This window comes from Sarcophilus harrisii, chromosome 1 (assembly GCF_902635505.1).
Source record: "Sarcophilus harrisii chromosome 1, mSarHar1.11, whole genome shotgun sequence".
Taxonomy (NCBI): Eukaryota; Metazoa; Chordata; class Mammalia; order Dasyuromorphia; family Dasyuridae; genus Sarcophilus; species Sarcophilus harrisii.
The window spans coordinates 195,341,070-195,353,111 of NC_045426.1; positions in this window are offsets into that span (position 1 = coordinate 195,341,070).

Here is a 12,042-nt window from a genome sequence, read left to right on the forward strand (position 1 = left end):
TCTAATTTAACCAGCCCTGCATTCCTGGTATAAACCCTACTTGATCATAGTGTATTATCCTGGAGATGTTTTCTGTAGTATTTTTTCTAATTTTTATTTAAGATTTTGATCAATATTATTAGGAGTTGGTTATAATTTTCTTTCTTGTTTTTCAACCTACCTGGTTTGGTATCCAGTACCATGTCTGTGTCATAGAAGGAATTTGGTGGACTCCTTCATTCCCTATTTTATCAAATAATTTATATAGCATTGGGGCCAATTGTTCTTTTTTTGGTAAAATTCAATTTAAATCCATTGGTCCTGGGATTTTTTTCTTGGGGAGTTGTTTAATTTCCTGTTCTATTTTTTTCTGAAATGGGATATTCAAACAATTTACTTCCTCCTTGTTATCTGGGAATCTATATTTTGGGTATCATCCATTTTCATTAGGTTATCAAATTTATTGGCATAAAAGTTGGAAAATAATCTATTATTTCTCTAATTTCCTCTTCATTGGTGGAAAGTTCTCCTTTTTCATTTTAAGACTACTAATTTCATTTCCACCCTCCTTTTTCTAATCAGATTTACCAAAGGTTATCTAATTGGCTTTTCATAGAACCAACCTTAGTTTTATTAATTAGTACAATGTTTTTTACTTTCAATATTTTTAATTTCTCCTTTTAATTTTAGAATTTCCAATTTACTATTTGATTGTGGGTTTTAATTTGGTCTTTTTAGTTTTTTATTGAAGCCCAACATTAATCTTTTCTTTTCTGTTTTATTTAAGTAAACTCTAAGGAATAAAATTCCCTCTTATTACCGCTTTGGGCCATCCCATAAATTTTGGTATGCGTCTCATCATTTGTCATTATCTTCGGAAATTATTAATTGTACTAATTTGCTCTTCCCCAATCATTCTTTAAATAGTTGTTTGTTTCAATTACTTTTTGGTCTATTTCCCCTAACTTTTTGGAATTAGTTTTTTTGCATCATGATCTGAAAAGATTTTATTTCCTTTCTTGCATTTAATTTAAATCTTTATGTCCCAATATTCAATTTTGAATGGTTCCATGAACTGCTGAGAAGAAATATTTCCTTTCTTCTCCATTACTTTTCTCCAAAGATCTAACATACCTAATTTTCTAATATTCTTTTATTTCTTTTAATTTCTTTCTTTTTGTTTTGTGGTTTGATTTGTCTAATTCTAAGTCAGGTTGGATCTCCCCTTTACACTTTTTTGTCTATTTCCTGCAACTCTTTTTTCTCCTTTAGGAAGTTGGATGCCATACCATTGGTGCATATTTTTAATATTGATTTGTTATTGTTCATGCTTCCCTTTAGCGGATGTAGTTACCTTCCTTATCTCTTTTAATTGATCAATTTTTTGCTTTGCTTGATCTGAAATAAGGATGGCTACCCTCCTTTTTTTGATTCACCTGAAGCATAATAATTTTGCTCCAGCCTTTTACCTTTACTCTTATGTATCTCCCTGTTTAAATTGTTTCTTGAAAAAAACATATTGAGGGTTCTGACTTTGTCCAGTCTTTATCTCCTCCCTTTTATGGGGGAGTTCATCCCTTATTTTACGGTTGAATTACTAAATCTGTATTTCCTGCCATCCTAATAACCCCAAATTATGCTTTCTTTTTCTTGCCTCCCCAACCCTCTTTTCCTTTTTGAACTTATTTACCCCACTTGTATCACGATGCTTCCCCCTTTAGAATCCCTTTCCCCCCCCTTTGAACTTTTCCCCTTCCCCCTTATTATTTTTCTTTTCCCTTTTCCTCTCCCCGTTTTAATGGGAAGAAATTTTTCTAAAACAAATGTCAATTATTTTTTTAGCCAACCCTGATGAAGTAAAAATTCCACAATGTTCCTCCCCTCTAAATTCCCTCAGATTTGATAAGTTTCCTTTGCCTCTTTGTGGGATGTTGTTTCCCTTTTTATCCTCCTTCCCTTATTCTGCCACATCCCTTTTCTATATCTACTTCCTTTTTTTATGTTATTCATCAATAAATTATACATGTATTATTTTTTGTAATCCACAACAGAAATACAACTCAAAGTTATTTTTTACCTTTTCTGCATCTCTTGGTTCATGGTTGAGATCAAATTTTTTGTTTAGTTCTGGTTTTTCTTCAGAAACAAAGGGAATTCAGTTTCATTAAAATTCCATCTTCTTCCCTGGAAGAAAATGCTCAAAATGGGTAGTTTATTCTTGGCTGCATCCAAGTTCTTGTGCCTTTTAATATCATATTCCAGCCTTTGTTCCTTTTAATTGGAGGCATCCAGTCTTGGGTGATCTTTGTGGCACCTCTATTTAAATTTTTTTTTTTTTTTTGGCTGCTTTAATATTTTTTCCTTAATCTGATAGTCCTGAAATTTGCAAATTCCTTGGGGTTTTTATTTTAGGGGTTTCTTTCAGAAGGTGTTGATGTTTTTTCAATGTTTTTACCTTCCGATTCTATTACATCTGGGCAGTTCTCTTTGATGATTTCTTGTAAAATAGTATCTAGGCTCTTTTTTTCATCATAGTTTTAGGTCAAAATCCTCAGATTATCTCTCCTGATCTATTTTCAATCTTCGTTTTAAGTAGATAATTCTGGTTTTTTTCAGTTTGTCATTTTTTGGTTTTGACTGTTCTTGCTGTCTCAATGAATCATTGTTTCTTTGTTCAGTTCTAATTTTTTTAAAAATTATTTTCTTCATTACTTTTTTTTTTTACTTCTTTCTGTATATGTCCAATGAGTTTTAAATGTTTGTTTTGTCTGTGGAATTTTTTCCATTTCATAATTTTTTTTTGTGAATTATTTTCTTTTCAATTCCAAATCCTACTTTCTTCGTGTTCTTTGTCTTTCAATTCAGATCCTACTTTTTGAGTTCTTTGTCTTTTTCAATTCACAAATCCTACTTTCTGTAATTCTTTATTTTTTTCAATTCACAATTCTTACTTTCCTGAGATTTTTTTACTTTTCAATTCATATTCCAGGGAAGTTGTTGCTCTCTTGTGGGCTTCCTTTCCTTTCCCCATTTATCTTTAACTCTCTTTTGAGACTTTTAATGGTCTCTTCTATGAGAGCATCATGTAATGGAGGACAGTCTGATGCATTTTTGCTTTTGAGGTCTCTTCAGGTTTCTGACCTGCTCTTTTTTCTGCATAAAAAGCTTCGAAATTTTTCATTTTTTATTCATGTTTTTCCTTTAGGGTATGTCTCCTAGGCAAGGGGTTCCAGCTTCCTCTGAACAGGAGATTAAACCGATTTCAGGCTCCCTGGTTTGGGAGTGCTCTGAGTGAGAGTTTTCCCTTCCCCCAACAGGAAGTGGATTCAGCACTGTCCGAGCTATCGAAGTGCCCAGTAAGGCTGTGTGGGTTAGTGATTGCCCTCGGCTAGAGACTAAGGGGTGAAAGTGTCACTGCCCCAGGCTGGAGCCTCTTGTGGGACTGTGAGTTTTAGCAGCTGACCGCCCGATTCTACCGAACTCTGCCCGGAACTCTGCCCCAGTGTCTCTGCCTGATGCAAATCGGCCCTGGGAAAGCTCTATGGCCCCAAGCCGAGCCCCCCACTGTGCAGATTAGAGGCTAACCCGGGCTGTGTCCTCCTGCTGTGCAGGATCACAACTGCCCCAAGGAAAAGCCCCGTACTGCGGGTTGGGGCTTCGCGCTTGTGCTGAGATCTGTGCTTTCACTTTCGGTTTGAGGCTATCCTCGGAACCTAATTTCTCTCTCAGTCTGCGCTGATTTCCCCCCTGGCCCCAGAACCAACCTTTTTTGGTGAGACTGCAGATTTTCTTTGGCTGGTGAGTTGTTCTACTTCTTATCTTTCCGAATTGTAGCAGTCAAGACTATTTTTGAGGTTCGATATAATATTGATAGAGAGGGTAAGAGAAGAGCTTAGAAAGTAGCCTGTGCCTTCTCCGCCATCTTGGCTCCGCCCCCCCCCCTTTTTTTATTGATGTAAGAACTAGAGAAATAAATTTTCAGTTAAATATTGCTTTGGCTGCGTCCCATGTTGTGCTTTCTTATTATTGTCATGCTCTTTAATGAATGTATTAATTGTTTTTATAATTTGTCTTTTTACTCACTTATTCTTTAGAATTAGATTATTTAGTTCCCAAAAATTTTTAAAAAGTATCTCTTCACTTTCTTTTTTTGCCTTTTTTATTGCTTTATGATCTGAAAAGCATTCGTTTAATATTTATGCCTTTTCAATTGATTTTTATATCATAGTACTTGGTCTATTTTTGTGTAGGTAGTGTGAGTAAAGTGACTATTCTTTCTCTTCCCTTTAAGTTTTCTCCAAAGGTCTATCATATCTAATTTTTCTAATATTCTATCCACTCCTTAACTTCTTGTTTATTTCATGATCAAATTTATTCAGTTTTGAGAGGGTAAGGTTGGAGTCCCCCACTAGTAAAGTTTCACTCTCTGTTTTTTCCTGTAACTCAAGTTAAACTGAATAAATTTGATCATGGGGATCATGAGTAGGGAGAGCAAATATAATAAAGATGACAATACTACCTAAATTAATCTATTTATTTAGCACTATACCAATCAGACTCCCAAAAAACTATTTTAATGACCTTTTTGAAAATGGTCATTGAAAATGAAAAATGAAAAAATAACAACAAAGTTCATATGGAAAAACAAAAGGTCAAGAATTTCAAGGGAACTAATGAAAAAAAATCAAATGAAAGTGACCTAGCTGTACCAGATCTAAAATTATATTGTAAAGCAGCGGTTACCAAAACCATTTGGTATTGGCTAAGAAATAGACAAGTTGATCAGTGGAATAGGTTAGGTTCAAAGGATAAAATAGTTAATAATTTTAATAATCCAGTGTTGACAAACCCAAAGTTCCCAGCTTTTGGGATAAGAAATCACTTTTTGACAAAAATTGCTGGGAAAATTGGAAATTAGTATAGCAGAAACTAGGCATTGACCCACACTTAAGACAGTACACCAAGATAAGGTCAAAATGGGTTCATGACCTAGGCATAAAGAATGAGATTCTAAATAAATTAGAAGAACATAGGATAGTTTACCTCTCAGACTTGTGGAGGAGAAAAGAATTTATGACCAAAGAAGAGCTAGAGATCATTATTGATCACAGAATAGAAACTTTTGATTATATCAAATTGAAAAGTTTTTGTACAAACAAAACTAATGCAGACAAGGTTAGAAGGGAAGCAATAAACTGGGAAAACATTTTTACAGTCAAAGATTCTTATAAAGGCCTCATTTCCAAAATATATCGAGAATTGACTCATTTATAAAAAATCAAGCCATTCTCCAATTGATAAATGGTCAAAGGATATAAACAGACAATTCTCAGATGAAGAAATTAAAACTATTTCTAGCCATATGAACAGATATTCCAAGTCATTATTAATCAGAGAAATGCAAATTAAGACAACTCTGAGATACCATTACATACCTGTCAGATTGGCTAGAATGACAGGGAAAGATAATGCGGAATGTTGGAGAGGATGTGGGAAAACTGGGACACTGATACACTGTTGGTGGAATTGTGAATACATCCAACCATTCTGGAGAGCAATTTGGAACTATTTTCAAAAAGTTGTCAAACTGTGCATACCCTTTGATCCAGCGGTGTTACTATTGGGCTTGTGTCCCAAAGAAATCTTAAAGAAGGGAAAGGGACCTGTATGCGCAAGAATGTTTGTGGCAGCCCTCTTTGTATTGGCCTGAAACTGGAAACTGGACCCAAACTCCATCAATTGGAGAATGGCTGAATAAATTGTGGTATATGAATATTATGGAATATCATTTTTCTGTAAGAAATGACCAGCAGGAGAATTTAAGAAAAGCCTGGAGAGACTTACATGAACTAATGCTGAGTGAAATGAGCAGGACTAGAAGATCATTATATACAATAATACTATATGATGATCAATTCTGATGGACGTGGCCCTCTTCTAAAATGAGATGAATCAAATCAGTTCTAATAGAGCAGTAATGAACTGAACCAGCTACACCCAGCAAAAGACCTCTGGGAGATGACTATGAGCCACTACATAGAATTCCCAATCCCTCTATTTTTGTCCTCCTGCATTTTTGATTTCCTTCACAGATTAATTATACACTATTTCAAAGTATGATTCTTCTTGTGCAGCAAAATAACTGTATGGACATGTATACATATATTGTATTTAACATATTTAACATGTATTGGTCTACCTGCCATCTAGGGGAGGGAGTGGGGGGAAAAAGGGGAAAAATTGGAACAAAAGGTTTTGCAATAGTCAATGCTAAAAAATTACCCAATGCATATATCTTGTAAATAAAAAGCTGTAATAAAAAAATAAATAAAATTCTGGATCTCCTTTTCCAATTAGTTGACTTTCTTTTCATAATTTTGTTTTTATTGGGTTGTTCTTTTTTATGCATTTATTTTTTACTTTTTCCTCAATTACTCTCATTTGACTTTTAGCATCTTTTTTGATTTATTATATAAATTCTTTTTGGGACTTTAACATTACTCTTTGGGTTGGGGAGACTTTTTTACTTTAGTATCCTCCTCTGAAGATGAACACAGTCCTCCCTATTCTCATAGTAACTTTCTATAGTTGGTTCTTTCTCCTTTGCTGCTCATTTTGTAAAACTAAGAGTTTGTTAATATAATCACTTCTAATCATGGGGTACTCTTTGGTTTCCCTTCAGTTCTTCTCTCTGGCCTGGAACGCCAAACTAAGAACTCTACTTTTCTGTAAGTTTCTGCAGGCAACAGCTTCCCTCACCCATTGCTTCTGCACTCACAGGTATTGTGCTGGTTCCTTTTTGCCCAAGGCCATATCTCCACAGCCCAGGTGGACTTATTAGCAGAGTTTCCCTCAATCTTTCCAGACTCAAAATGTTTACTGTCCACACAAAGTGGGAGGTGAAAGTTCCTGTTATCAGGGCTGAGGCTATCTCTGAATCCAGTTAGCTCCAGGGCCCCTCTACTTGCTAGTTCAGTAGAGCTAGTCTGCATGTATTTATATCTCACACAGACCTGTTTTGTGGTAATTCCTTGGTCTTCCCAGGTTGTCCCAAGAAGGCCCCTGTTCTGCTCTGCTATCTGTTTTTTACCAGCCTACATTCACTCATCCTGAAGTACAATTTTATTTTGTTTATGGGAGAAATTTGGAGAGTTTAGAATTTTTTGACTAACTTTGCCAAATTCCCAGAATATTCTCCTTCAATTGGATAATTCTTGAATGTGAAGTTAGCTGTAAGACAACTCCTAAGGTTGGTACAACTCAGGAAATTTCTCTTTTGTATTTAAAAAGGGTAGATTTGGAAATCAAATGATGCTTAGGAAATTTTATTTATTTTTATTTTTTGGCTATAGTTTAGATTGGTAAAGTCTATGTCAGAAATTTTCTTCCCAATCCACCTGCAAACTTATGCAAATTCCCCATACATCTAATCTTTTTTTTTAAAATTTAATTTAATAGCCTTTTATTTACAAGATATATGCATGGGTAACTTTACAGCATTAACAATTGCCAAACCTCTTGTTCCAATTTTTCACCTCTTACTCCCCACCCCCTCCCCCAGATGGCAGGATGACCAGTAGATGCTAAGTATGTTAAGTACATTAAAATATAAATCAGATACACAATAAGTATACATGACCAAAACATTATTTTGCCATACATCTACTCTAAAACAGCATTTTCTAGTTCCTGGCAAAGGAAAGGAATAGGTAGGGAGTCATTGCAATCACCTGCTTTCTTTCCCCAAGGGCCAGTTAGATTATGCTACATGTTAATTTTTCTTTTGAAAACAGGTAGAGGAAAAGAAACCCTTAATGAATATAATCTGGTCTATCAACTTGCTTTTACATATCATACAGGTAGAATTTTTTTGATAATAACCAGTCTCCTGTAATTTCAGCCAAATATCTGAGAAGCAACTTTTTTCACTGAAAATTAATCACCAGTTCTTAGCCTTTTCAGTAGGACTTCTGTAGTTAATCTTGTATTGTTCTATATTCAGATGATTGTAAATAAAACCCATGCTTTTATTTCCAAAAACTTGATTGGAGACCTTATTAAATTGATTATAACATCCCAACACATGGATCAGGGCAAAACACTGTCCTGTTCAATCTATCTTTTGCCTTTAAGCAGTGTTACTCTTTCTCAACTCCTGAAGTCTTAAAATTCCATGAGGTATCTCTTAAACTTAAATTATTTTATTTGTTTTCCATTTAGTTTTCTATTCTTGTAGAGAGAGATGAGTGGTTGCCACAGTAACAGATTTCTTTCTCCAAAAGCATTTTTACTTTCATCAGATGTTTAGCTGACAGTATAGTTCTGCCTTCTGATTGTCTGATTTTCATAACCACAGCTAATTACAAAACTTGCAACAATTCCCATCTGCTGCCCTAAAGGTTAATACAAAAACATGTACAACTGGAGAGAATGTGTATTGTAAAAACAATTCTTTGAGAGTACAAGGGAAAACAAAGTAATTACATTTTCAAACTTGTAGTTAAAAAAATGAATTAAAGTTTTAAATTCTTTGTAGCTATTAGGTTTGTAACATTCCTTTGGGCAATGAGAAAATGCCATATCCCTCCACCCCTTTTGTAATTCTTCTCCATTGTTCTTCAACTAAGATTTTCTGAAGAATATCCTTGAAGAATAATTCCATTCAATGAATTGTTGTTTTTCAATTGCAAAATATAACCCGTGGGTTTAGAGGGAGTGTATTTAAAAATCTGTTCTCTATGTGCAACATTAACTCTTGAGTGGGGGATCTGGGACAGGGGAATTCTTTTGGCCATGTTAATTGGCAAAAGCATGCTATTTGAGAATGAAGCAGAATATAGATTTTATAATATTGCATTATATTTGATAAATTATTAAGTTTTCAAGGCTATAACTCTTATGTTTCTCAAGATAATCAAAGTAACTTTCTATCTTATGAATTTCATTAGTTGTCTCCCCTTACCAATTCTTTTTTTAATGAAAATATATACTTTACTGTTCACCCTACATACAAAACATACCTTCAGCCATTTTATTTTACAAGTTATAATGCTTACATACACAAAAATCCAGCTAAAAATAGCATGTGGATTTCACCAAGAGAATAATGTAAACCATTAACTCAACCACCCTTTTGTCTCCTCAAACAACCATATAGGAACTTCTCCACTAAGCAACATCTTACTATTTGTCAGTGCAATTTTTATCAATTACAAAAATCAAACCAAACATCTACCCAAAGCAAACTATCTTATATAAGACAAATTTCAGTTTTCTGATCCATCTAGTTAAATTCAACTGAAACTACTGTTGAAAGAGAAGATTGTTTTAGATGGATGCAGGTCAGTTTCAATTGCTATACTTGCCTATTTGTCCACATGCTAGAAATTCACAACTTAATTTAATTTAATGATCTTTGCAGATTTTGGCCATGTTCAAGGTCTTTAAAATTCAGTAAATGGTATTTTTTAAGTCACAGAAGATAAAGTTACTGAATATGCTTTGTGAGCAGAAGAGCTTATACAATAGAAACATATGTACTACTTCAAAATAAGTGTATTATATAACTCTGAATATAAAAAAAATATTATGAGCCAAAGTGTATGAGAAAAATATGTATGAGAATATATAAATAAAAATTATTAATAAAAAGAAAGAAGTTCTCTTAGTATAAAATCTGTAGGGAATCTAAAACAATGCTTATTCTCAGAATTGCACATTGAAATTATTGCTGGAACTTTCTAAATAGTTTCTTTAAAATATTAAGCATAGTCTAACTGTAGTATTAGTTTATTAAAACAGCATGGTGACTTTTTAAATTGTTGTAAAATTGTTTAAATGCTTTTCTCAAATAAAGAATATTTAATTCTGTAATGGGCTGTGGTTTGAGTTGATGCACTGAGGTCCCAAGTACGTGAGGCTAAATAGTAATTGGGCTATACTCTATTAATATACATGATTGGATGAAGAATGGTCCCTGCCCACTCTCTGTGCAAGTCCTGATGTGTTGTATAGGAAATGATGATTTTGGTGGGTGGAGGCAGAGGGAGACAGGAAGAGAAGCTGGGAGAGATTGTGCCTGGGTTCCAGACTCCTAGCTGCTGGTTGTGTGGCTGCTGGTCTAGCTAGCTTCTTGACTCAGCTGCACACATTGCTATCGCTGATTCTCTTCCACCTCCGATCCTTCTTCACTGAGAATAAAGACTGACAATTTTCCCCTAACCTGAATTCCTGACTCCGGCTGATTTTAAAATACACGATCTTCACATAATTCAATTAAAAAAAACAAAATTGCATATCAACCTATAATTTCTTTTTTAAAGTTGAAATTTCTGGCCATTCCATTAGATATTTACTCCTCCATAAACTTCCACCTCTCTCATCCCTTGTTGTGTGGGTCATCATTACTCTATAATTTTAATCCTATCCTAAATCAATTACAAAACATTAATTTACTTTGTCTTCTCTGAAATTTATTTTTTTTATTATAGCTTTTTATTTACAGGATATATGCATGGGTAATTTTTCAGCATTGACCCTTGCAAAACCTTCTGTTCCAACTTTTCCCCTCCTTCCCTCTACCCCCTCCCTCAGATAGCAGGTAGACTAATATATGTTAAATATGTTAAAGTATATGTTAAATACATTATATATATATATATATATATATATACATATATATACATATACATACAGTCATTTTGTTGCACAAGAAGAATTGAACTGCTCTGAAATTTCTTACTTAATATTTTACTAGTATTACTATGCATTTTCTTTTCCCTTAATCTCCAGATTAAGAAAAAGAACAGGGGAAAAAAGAGACATTCTTGTCTGTGCAAACACATTTAAAGAATAACATTAATTAATGTAATAACTTCAACATTTATAGTATTTTAATTTGGAATTTATATACATTTCAAATTGTTAGCTATATTTCTCCCTGAAACACTAAAAATCAGCACTCTTTACAAATAGACTGTGTACTTTCCATAAATTACTATATTCAACCTCTTAAATTCTACCATTTATTGATTGATTTATTTTGTTAAGTTCTGAGAGAGAAACAAGTTTAGATGAGATTCCAACCCCATGGAATTTATAATCTAGTACTCATGAAACAAGATATAAATGCATATAACTAAATCATAATTGATTTATGCCTCTATGACAGGAGTATGATATGTGTCAGGGCTTACTTACTACCCATAGTAAGTATGCTTAGTAACCATTTCCGATTCTGCGTGAATACGTAGAAATTCTGAAAGGGGACTGATAGAGGTCAGTTGTGTATTGCTGCTGAGGAATTTGCACATTGAAATAAATAAGGTTCCCCTTATTGGCTATAGAATTGAAATAACCTGTTGCCTGAAATCATAAACATAAAGAAATGCATGCTTCTTAATCTTTCTCTTCCCTCTTATTCTCTTCTCTCTGTCTTTTGTTTTTTTGCACATGAAGTGATGAGATGTTACTCTTACTCTGGACAAATGATTTAAATAGACATCTTTGTACCTGCTCATTGTTTCATGCTGTTTTCTCTTTTGAACTAGTAATTAAATTTGATAATATGGATTAATGGAAGTAACCTTTTTAGTTCAAAAGGTTTAAAGATCAAGCAATAAATAAAATGGAATTCTAGACATGCTATCCAGCTTTCAATGACTCATAAATTTCCTCAAAATAATCATTATGATCAAGAAGTAAAATAATTGGAATTAACTCTTTGCCCAACATACCAAAAAGTTGAAAAGTTAAAAACCAAATTGAGTACAAAAGAAAAAAAATTAATTCCCAAACCCTAATGTGTTTATTGAGCATCACTTCCCCATTATTTGATATGATGATAGAACATGAATCATAGATTCATGCTTTGGAATGCCCACAGCAATTTTCTTGCTGTAACTGTAGTCTCTGCTAGTATGTTCTCCCTCACCCCATCATTCTGCATCAAAAAGTAAAGGAAAAAATTGATTGAAAGAGTTTTGTTTTGTTTTGTTTTGTTTTATGTGCTCAACTGGCCCTCCAGCTTTTGATAATTAGCATATATATTCTGGTAAATCTAAT